Source organism: Ischnura elegans, chromosome 9 (assembly GCF_921293095.1).
Source record: "Ischnura elegans chromosome 9, ioIscEleg1.1, whole genome shotgun sequence".
NCBI lineage: Eukaryota > Metazoa > Arthropoda > Insecta > Odonata > Coenagrionidae > Ischnura > Ischnura elegans.
Window position 1 is genome coordinate 23,847,434 of NC_060254.1, and position 11,292 is coordinate 23,858,725.

An 11,292-nucleotide genomic window follows, 5' to 3' on the forward strand; every position below is an offset into this window, starting at 1 on the left:
TGACTTATGATGATTGTATATTCGAAAATCGTAGCGTATTTCATATAACTCTTTGATATCTATCTTATGTTTCATTTTCAACTATTTCACTAAACGTCATTTACATCTTTATCTACATCCTCTCTACTCTAAGACAAACATTGCCATGATATCAAGAAGAAATAAACGGAACTTCAAATGCGATTTCCAAACCAAAATAGATGCTTAATCGCCAAGTTTTATAACAACAGTCGGTAAGAGTACAATTAGATCGGCTTATTTTGTAATTTTCACAAAAAATTGCATTTACTTAATTACTCTGAGGAATATCCCTTGGAAAAATGAATGCTATATTATCCTTGGTTACAAAAGTAAAATGAAAGCATAATGCTAATGATAATTCCGTATGTTTTGAGGGAAAATTTGATATTCAGCCGGGAGTTCGTATACGGCATTTCGAATCTGGAGCGCAGCACAGGACTGATGAAGGAGTGTCAATGCCTGACATCTCGCGTCCATCATTTGAAACTCGAGCTCAACCAACTGAATGGGAGAAGAACGCGGTAGGATATCCAACGATTCGAACAACGCCAAAGTCGGAGTCCAGGGAAATGAAATTACCCACGCATGTGGAGACACGGATTCTTCATGAGTAACTCTAAATAATTCACCTCTAACTTAATCGAACATATCAACAGTCATCAATCCTATGATTGATATGACGCAGCTCTCCATTCAATAGGGTAGTTTCCTTAATCAAAGAAAACGAAAGGCATTGATTGCGATTCGTTACACACCATTAGTGTATTCATAATACACAAATTATTTGGTTTTAGAAATCCCAGTTTAGACGAATGGCAATATTCAATTTTAACCGCATTTGATAAAGTCCAGATTGGTGCACATGCGATGCCACTCCACGTGACGTCACAGGGACCTAGATTTTAGGAGTCGGGAGTTTTACATCGTCTGAGATTACCAATGCATGCATGAGGCACAGAGCTCAGGGAAACATCTCTTAAAAATCACCTATTAAAAAGGCCTATGGTCGGAAAGCTTTCTTCGTTTGATAGGGTATTAATAATCCTTGTTTCAGCCAAGCGCCACCTCCTAGCAGGGTACTCTGCTACCTGCCAGCAGCCTGCATCGTATCAGCGATCAAAGCCTCGCCCCAAGGTCACCTCACTTGGCGACAGCGGGAACCAGAATGACGTCACACGGGGTTTTCCCAGTATTCATACTTAGCCGTCGCGTTTTCGCGCGCTTGAAATTTTTCACTTTTCATTTAATCGCTAAAAATAGATATCGTCATTTAAAAATCTAAAAGCGTGAAATACGTACTCTAGGAGTAATAATATTTCGATTTAGGCAATAAAAAATTAATAGGAAACCACCCTATTGTCACGAAAATTTTTATTTTTGTTACTCCGGGGTCAAGTTCGTAACCAGCGGCCTCAAAAACCTCTAAATACACTACTTCGGTTTCAATAGGTTACAGACCCGTACTTTTCCCCATACTGTACCGCTGTGCATCGACAGACCGTATTTTTTTGCAGCACAACGGTGAACACGCTCATGATCTCTACGGCGCACGGTGGGCTGAAATCGAAAGGACCCGGCCAAAAATCATATCGTTAATATTTTTATGAGTATCTCGATGAAATATTTCCAACAATTATTTTAGGCTATATAAAATGAATGTAATGAAATTTTGCTGAAAAATTGGGCCGGGCAGTTTTTTAAAGACAAATTCGTGGGGACTGAAAAATATCCAGAAATCGACTATTCGGACCGCTTTAGTAGAGAGGGAACATTTTATTTAAATTAATATTTTGCAACAAAAAGGAATTAATTTAAAATAAAATTTAATTATTTAAATAAAAGTGTGCATATGAAATACATAAAATCATTTTTTAAAATTATCAATGACATAGTTAATTAACGGTTGAACTTTGTGTCAAAATCTTTTTCTGAGAGAACACTGATAAGAAATAACCCCGCCCCGGCGCGAGTTCAGAGCAATAATAAATAAAAAACAATATTCAGGTCGGCCGCGCAGTAACCAAGTGCTAAGGCCAACATTGAAACCTCCAACCTCAATATAACTACGGAGAATGGAAAAAGCCAGCGAATTAAATACTAGTAATACATTATATTAGCAACATCCTGAAACCTATGTCCCTTCGTATGAATTTAATTTAATGTACGTCAAAGCTCCAAACGACCTTAATAGCGTGCAAACAAAAACTATCGCCGGAATCAGCCATCTAGGATCACCTGATCTGAGATTTTGAACTGAAGAATGGATAATGAGGCACAAAAGCTAAGAGAAGCATAGAAAATATAATTACGTATCGTATTTGCGATATATTCCCAGCCTTCCGCGATAACGTCGGTGAAATTCATATTAATGTCCACGGGGAAAAATTCCCCAAACCGCGGATCTTGGGACTTTGCGGAACACTACCCGATTCAGTTTCCATAATTCGCAAAGCCAAAGGTACATGAATTTCACACGGCAAACTTGAAAGATATCATACATACGCGAAGCATGGCTTTAGCCCTGGATAGGGGGTCACCTAAGGTAGTGGCTTCTTGGAAACTGATAATCGCTTGAGTGCCCATTAAGGCGGATCGGAAAAATCTTTTTTTTTTTAATCCATCTGGCCCAACGAAAAAAAGTTGTGGGACCGATCAAAAAGAAGGCCTGAAAATTTTGAGACCTCTGGGTGAACCCCTGACACTCGCTCAAATGCAATTTAGGGGGGGAGGGTCACAAATCTAAAAATATAATATTTTATAGTCATTCCCTATAGATTTTGACGAGTTACTGCCTTTATAGCCACTCGAGAGGCTTTTCATAGACCATAGGCTCCTTTCCTGCGTTCTCGGATCTAAAAATATTTTATCACTTCCCTAAAAACTTGGTAACATCGATTTCTTTAACGCCGACGAGGCGCCAAATAAGGGACAAGTCGTCTCACTATGCATCCTTTTTTACCTTCTACCATCTTCCGATTTATATTATCAAAGATGAACGCCCTCCTAGCAGCACACGCGGGATGAATTTTGCTGTATTCGAGGCGTGGGAGGGGGAGAAGCGAGCGGGGAGGGGACGGAATCGACCTGCCGTTCTTGTATCCGCGACGCTGCGTGGGCGTTGGGGTATTTTCTTCGCGGACGCGGACTCAAATTAGGAATTTTGTGGCTAAACGGAGGTAGATACGCCAAAATGCACAAAAGTTTGGCCTAATGGATAGTAACTCGTCAAAATCTATAGGGAATGACCATAAAATATTATATGTATAGAATTGTGACCCTCTCCCCTAAATTGCATTTGAGCGAGGGTCAGGGATGGATTTGAAAAAAATCGATTTTTCCGATCCGCCCTTGTATCCATCCTTGATGGACCGGAATGGTCAAACATCGAGCTCCGTGAACCTCCTCGGTAAAATTGCCAAGGGGATTAATGCATCTGTATGGCATAGTGTTCTGCGAAGTGGTCCGCAATAATGCGTACAAATGATGACTGAATTGCGTAGCATGGGCGTACCCAGCGAGGGCCAGGAGGGGGCAGCTGCGCCCCCTCCCGTAGAAGCAAAAATCGCAAAAGTCTTTACGGAAAATTAGGACTGGATGGAAACAAAAGTTTTCAGCAAAAATTTTTTTAAGCCACGAAAAATGATTTTAGCATAAGACTTGAAGCTAAAATAATATTTTTTCAATCGAATAATTTTAAAAACTAATAAAGCGCTGTTATAGTTTTTTTTAAATGTTGGTTTCATTCACCTTTTCTATGTTAAAATTTACAACTTGAATGACCGTAGCTTCCTTCCCTCCCCCTAGCTTTGATCCTGGGTATGCCCGTGATGCGTAGACAAGCTGCTTTCAGATATTCATCACTTATTTTTTAAACATTGCTTGTTAAGTTCGTGTGGTTCAAATTACATTGAAGAACCACCTAAAAATTACCTTTTATTTTCAATTTTCCCAAAAATTACGGGAAGGGGCCGTGATACGTCATAGTCTCCTCACCCACATCTCGAAGGCCTCCAACCTTTTCTCGTTCTCTCTCCGAGTCCCGAGTTTCCGCGCCGTAAAGCGCTACACTCCAGACACTTCTCTCGCCTTTTCTTTGTGAACTCTTACGTAAAGACCTTCTCATCACATATTTTTCCGAGTAAATAATTTTAAAAACCAATGTTAAAATTTATGTAAAATGTAATAAAGCGCTATTATATTTCTCTTGAAATTTTGGTTTCATAACCTTTTCTGTGTCACAACTTGAACGATCACGGCAGTGGCATAGCCAGGAATTTCGTTTGGGGGTCCAAACCAGGGTGGAAAATATTTTGAAAAACAGGGTACTAATGATGGGTTTTAAACTAATTTTAACACTTTTCATAATCGAAAAAACTTCATTTGTTAAAGAAATATTTTGTAAATTCATGATTTTTAAATATATTGTTTTCTTTTACGAAGGAAAATAATTGTGCTTTTATACTTGGGGGTGGGTCCGGTACCCCCCACTGGGCCACGGTTTGCTAGTTTTGATCCTGGGTACGCTCTTCCTTCTCAAAATTACACTCCTGATCATAAACGCCTCGTTTGCAAACCTAATTCTCTTCCTGACGTCTATCGCTATTTCAGTTTCCCTCCACTGTTCTTCCCTAGTAGCTCAACATCACCACCTGTCGAGTTTATAACCGCCTAGTTTTATCTTAAGCCTCACATTCCTTGCTAGCGGTGCTTTATAAAGCCGTATATTTTGGTTTTGGAAGGGGAAAAAAGTTGGTAAATTGAATATTTATGAAATGACTGTATTAAAATCCTGAAACTTCTACCACTTTGTGAGAGTTAATGTAAAGGAGAGCAAATAAAAAAAAACAACATTTACACAAACGCTATCGCCGCGTTTCAACGAATCACACACCGATCAGAGATCAGCTGATCTGGGTTTCAGCCATTTAAATCTTCGTCGTCTGCGGCGACGCAAAAAAGCAATGTTGTTTATGTTACATCTGGGTCCATCACTACATTAGCCTCTGTCCAGGGTCTTCCAACCCAAACAAGTACTCATCTCGTATTAACGGAAGGCGCCGCGGCGAGCGACTCCGCGAGCGAATGCAAAGAGGAGAGGGAGGGGTAGGATTAAAAAGAATCTGGTATCGAATAATATCTATTGCAAAGAGTATAAGACATTTGAACAAGCTTGCGAGAAAATATAGGAGTTAAATTTCTCTCAAATACCTTTTTAATACTTATTTAATTTTTCTCGTTTTAGTCGAAACAACAGTGCCTCAAGAAGCGTGAAGATCGCATCTCTTCAAAGTAAGTCAGTTCGCCCAATAACATAACCTTAAGTGTTTTTTATTTTATAGTAATTTTAAAGATCATTAACTAATATTATGTAAACATGCCTATTTATTTTCAAATTTAATCGTAACGTTTGCCTAAGCAGTCAGCGTAATAAGTATCCACTTAATAAATTATAATTCCAGAATATTTTCCAAAATCAAAGTTTTTTTTCGTAAAAATAACTGCAGAAATTAAAACAGCACGCCAAGAAAAGCAGATGGCGCAATTTTCAAAGTAATCCGACAAAATATGATTTCTATCCCTCTTTATCGCGATTCGGACCGCTCGCGCTGTTGATTCATTGGGGAGGGGAGCCGGAGCATTGCCGCTCTTCCAGTGCCTTCGAAATCTCATGGTTTCAATGGAGTTAAGTATTTGCACTGTTGGGATAATAAACGAATGTGCAAACTACATGCGTGTAATATGTTTCCAATAAACACTGATGACAATGGTACATATTAACATACTATTTTTTGGCCGTACAGGTTGAAATATATTCTTAATATTTTATTTTGTAATGAAGACGATCGACGATGATCAAGCGGATGGCAACAATGGAAAAGGAAGACCTCGAATTAAATACATGGAACAGGTAAAAAAAGGATGTGAAAAAGAAGAAATAAGTAGGTAAAATAAGAAATTAGCAGACAGTATTATTGAGTGGAGAGCTGCGTGAAACCAATCTCGATAAGTATTGTTGTACAGTGATGATGATGAATAATATTTAATAAAAGGAGTCAAGACGGATACCCACACCCCGAATCTGAAGACTGGACACAGCACAGGCTAGGGGGCCACAATCTAACTTCCCATCTGACGGAGTGAATTATGAACCCGAGTGGAGTGTTCTAGCTACATATCACCAAAGCAGGGAAGGGGTCTCTCCTTAGAAATTTACACCTATTCCAGGATTTGATTCCGATTCATATGAGTGGGAATCCAGCACTCTAGTTACACCACACCAACGTGGCAACCCACTGAAGATAGTATTTACGACAACAGACGATTTCAATCAAGTAAATCGTGATTGGAACTCTTGAAGTTGATCGAATTAGACTGATCTTATGCAGATGTATGTCTGAAAAGAATACTTGATACCACCAGATAAACCCTGACAATAGTGCTATGGTTACACCTCTAAAAAAATACAAAACTACGCTTTTCTAAGCAGTGACACAAGTACAGAAACTTTGGCACTACAAACACATCCTGAATTAAAGGAGATAGCGATGACATTATAATATATGAGACTACTGGAGAGAATGACACAGCAGAAACATCCCCAGCTAAAATATAAATGGATATCTCCTGATTACAACAATCAAAAGCATAGAAGCATAATCAGCGTGACGAATGAACTAAACAACACCAAGTGATTCCACATGCATGCTAGACAATATTACTAAGAAACGATAGATAAAACAATGAGACGTACCTTTTATTTTTTCCACCGGTGCTCCAAATTTTCATTGTCACCACTGTACTTAGGGGATTCTTCTACTACCTCAAATCGACACAGTCATCTGGCAATATTTTCAAAGTCGACAGATGATCTCGGAAGTATCCACGATGAAAATCTTACTTTACAAAAGCTGAGAGTGGCCTAAGTAATTCAACTAGGGAGGGGATCCTGCATCCCTTCAAACACTTGAATAGTATCAATGTTCAAGCAGAGGTAAACAAACAGTTCCACAAAATAAGTAGGACCTTGCCTCAAAAAAGTGCGTCGTGTAAAAATATAGCATCAGTGTCTAGTACAAAAACTCGATTTCCATCGAAATTTAAGAACAAAATAGATATCGAAGGCAAAGTTCATCCAATAAAATAGTATAAAGAGTCTAATAAAACATTATTGCTAGTTTCCAGGCACGATACGTATACATGTTGTTCGGTTTTGGCAATGAAATATAAATTCACTCACGAAAACATCATTGAAATAAGATATGTATCAACGTTTTGCGCTATGTTACTTTACCAGAGTTGTTTCTGTGCATGACTTGTCTCTTTAAGGCCACAAATTACACATTAGAACTCCCAACTTCGTTGATAAAAACCATATTCTAGCAATCTCTACTCAGTTTCAAAATTTTGCTCAATTTAACGTCCGCTAGCAACAACAACAACACGCCTTGCAAGCTTCACCTGTCCGAGGTTTGATAGTCTGCCGTTGTTATTGCTGTGGCGGTAGTACGCGAAGAGGTAAACTTGAAAAGTCGAGAATGACTTTCTAATAATTTCTTATTATATCCGTTATTTTTTACCTTTTAGCTTAGAATATCTGGTAGTAATAGTAATTTATGTTAATTTTTGACTGTTTTAATGTGTGTTCGTTATTATAGCATCTTCCGCGTAAATACAATGCTCACACCTTGTCAGTCAATTGATGTATAATACTAGAGGTTAATTCCTTTCGCAGATATTTGAAATATATACTTACTTGTATTCAAGTTACAGTTACACTTACAGTTCAGCTGAGTCTCAAAGGCTTAAATTGAGAGGAACAAAAACAGATATCCTCCACGGCAAGGCATATTACACTATTGATGTGGATGATTCATCCTCTAATGCATGTTCACAAGGCCAGATTTCTAGGGGGGGCCCAAGGGTCTGACAGGCTAACAGCCTTCTCATATTCGAGATTAAAAACAACATACAACATTTACTGTGCGAACTATTCTCTATATTTTAATATGAAAATTATTTATATGAAATTAAATGATTGAAGCTCCCTAATACACAAAACAAAAAGAATGTAATGACAACTGCAGTCTTGTCAATATTTTAAGTGTATGGGGGTGGGGAGGGCACGCGCCCCCATGCCTCTCTAGATCTGCCCATGCATGTTCACACATTCAAGAAGGGGTGATGCCATGAATGATTATTGTTTATACTGTGTGTTGTGTTGCCACCACTCACTTGGTGCTTCAACCCGAAGGTTGGATTGGATAAGTGATGGTAAAGCTCTCCCTAGACATCCAAGCAATGTGTGTGCTACCGCACGTAGGGTAGGGAGGCCAATTCCTTTCCCTAGGTCACTCAGCACTTCTAGAAATTTGGCTTGGGCTGTCCAAAGGCTTCAAACAGGTGAAGGGTTGCCATATGTTCAGACAAAGCGAATGCCCTGACTTTGATCGTATGTCCTGACTGGATTCATAAAACTCCCTGAAGGTCTTGAGCATTAAAAATCTAGGCAAGCTTTTTAAAATTTTGCTCATGTATTATTTTGGTTGGTAATCCTGAAGCAGTCCAAAGTGCAGTGGGTCATGCTCATTAAGAATTGGGAGGGGATTGCAGGGGGATACAATTGCATCCAACTGGCTCATGAAGAATTTTTGGAAGTGATTGTGGCGACTACTTTTTTAAATTAAATATAATTGATTGTTTGAGGCATAACTTGGTGAAAGCGATTCATAATTAAATTAAAAAAGAAGAACTTTGTGCTTTCACATTAATATTTATTCACGACCATGGTTTCAACGTTAGACGTCAGATGATGAGTTAGAGCATAGGCGGATACAGATGGGGGAGCCCCCTCCCTTTGCAGGTCCGCCACAATAGTAGCTTTTTTATATTATAAGATGACATTGTCTTTTATATGGGTATTATAATCACTTCAAATAAAATTATAAAATTTTCTCACACTCTGCCTGTTACTTGATCAGTTTTTATTACGATAAAAGTAAAGACAACTCAAGATATATTTTGCACCCCCCCTTGAATTTTTCCTGTATTCGCTACTGAGTTAGAGAACACTTCACGAACAGCTGAACACCCCATCATGAACACCTGGGAAACACCTAATGAATCGATACCTCCACCGCATAAATGCTCAACAATCGCCCACCGAATAGAATCCACTCATCTAGATAGTCCTTCTAGTACTAGATGAGCGTATTTGATTCGGTGGATGATTGTTGAGCATTTATGCAGTGGAGGTATCAGAATGGCCTATTTGAGCATTTCGTAATACATACTTCATTTGGGCCAAAATACAGTCCGTGAACGGTTCATGAACACTTCCGGAATGGTTTGTGAACAGTTCATTTTCAGTCCGTACTCCGAGGACCCACATCATGACCCCCTTTCCCCAAATTTGATGCTGAACCTGGCCCAGGTTGCAACTACCCAACATGCACATTCTGAGGAGAACACCAACCCATCAGCACCAATCCTCTGACACTCCATTTCATGATGTTTCCAAATAATCAATGAGAAATTTAACTAGCAGCATTTAGCAAATAAGTACCTACATATGGATATAACTGATTTATATTTATTTCCTGATGCCAATTGACAACAATATGTCAGTAAAAGTAACCCGTATACCACAAAAGCTTCCCCGAAGCAAGTTTCTGGCTATGTGCAGAGACTGCTTGATTGAGATATTTATTCATAATAGTTGAAATATGCATTCATGAACAAAAAATAGAGTTTAATTAATGTGATCATGTGCTAACTCTACGTATAGTTGATTACTGATACTATTTTTTGGAAAGTTGAACAAATTTTGGAGGAGTGCTTCAGCCCCTGTAGGGCTCTCTGGCTACGTGTCTGATGTCAGGGTTTGAACCTGGGCTCTTGGAAAATTGCTCCGCTAAATTGATTCAGAAAAATCTGTCAGAGCTACACTTGGGCAGTAACTGCAAAATAATAGTTTTTTCAAAATATTGGAGGAAGCACCACCATTAATACAATGTAAATTTATGAAGATTGAGTACCTCAGCATAAAAGTAGTCTTATTGAAGAAGATAAATTTTACACAGTCTTAATTTCACTGAAACCAAGTCTCCAAAGCGTTAACCATCAGGAAAGGACATATTGCTAAGCTGACATCCTACGGCTCAACACATCCTGTAAAATAATTTTGGCTAAAATAAGTAAATGAATGATTACAAAAACATTCTTAAGAATGGTTCACATTATGATAACAATACGAAGGGGGACCCAAAAATAAGGGAATTTTGCCATAACTTTTTTATTAATCAATATTTTTCCACCAAATTTTTATCACCTTCAAAGTAATCCTCCTTGACTGCAACACATTTATCTAATCATTTCGATCGAATCATGGATTTTCGCAACATTGTTGTCTGTTCGTGATGTTGACAGGTTCCCTGAACGAGGATGGTCATCAATCGACATTGTCCATTCTTGAAACGTGAAAACCAGTTGTAGACACGTGTTTTACTCAGAGCACTATCCCCATAAGCAGTTTTAAGCATCACTAGAGGGTCAGCGGGAGTTTTCCCCACCAAAAATCAAAATTTCACTGCCCCGCGTTGCTCCCGGCAGTCAGCCATTACACATTTTCGCTAAATTGGAAAAAGTTGGTCAACCGAAAAAAATCCCATAGACAAACCGATTCACTCAGAGCCACCAGGATTCGCTCACTGACTCAGGAAATATCATTGCTTAGAACCCTTTACGGTGAAAACAAATCCCTCACTTAGCCGCCCCCTCATCGCGTTATTCCCGTTACTTATGGGTCCCCCCTCGTACATACTTCTGTTTCACCAAAACCTTTTGAATATGCTTAAATACTTAAAACAATATTTTGAACTATTTTTATGGGGTAAAGGCAGCATATTGGTGAAATAATAGAAAGGTTCCATTTAAAGAAACGCTATTAACCCCTGAACATCTTTTCTGAACATCGTGCTTCTAGTCTCAATTTATTTTTTCTGTGGTTCTTTTTAAATGGAATGGTAGTTAAATAACTGATATTTAGTAGTTTGTAATCAGCATAGAACAGTGAAATAAAAAGCGATTATTATTTTATACTGTTCACGTAACAACCCTCTTCTCGTAAGAACATCGAGAAAAAAGTTACTGCCACTCATATAAAATCATTTTATTCCTTTCAATGCAACATATTTCATGAAATATGAGTTCTTTATGTTCATTATGGATCTCGTAAGTTCTTTTAGGGAAATGCTGCATTGAAAACATTTTTCG

At 38.5% G+C, this 11,292-nt stretch overlaps 1 protein-coding gene across 10 annotated transcripts in view; it reads right to left on the reverse strand.

Moving 5' to 3' along the window:
* Nucleotides 1-7,444, reverse strand: part of LOC124165782 (homeobox protein extradenticle) — a 380,934-nt gene extending 373,490 nt beyond the window's left edge. For 9 of the 10 annotated variants that reach the window (XM_046543284.1, XM_046543282.1, XM_046543281.1 and 6 more), the window contains exon 1: nt 6,773-7,444. The gene's annotated coding sequence lies outside the window, so the exon portion shown is untranslated. The remainder of the gene's footprint in view (nt 1-6,772) is intronic. The other variant, XM_046543278.1, reaches the window with a different exon arrangement.
* Nucleotides 7,445-11,292: the final 3,848 nt, after the last annotated feature.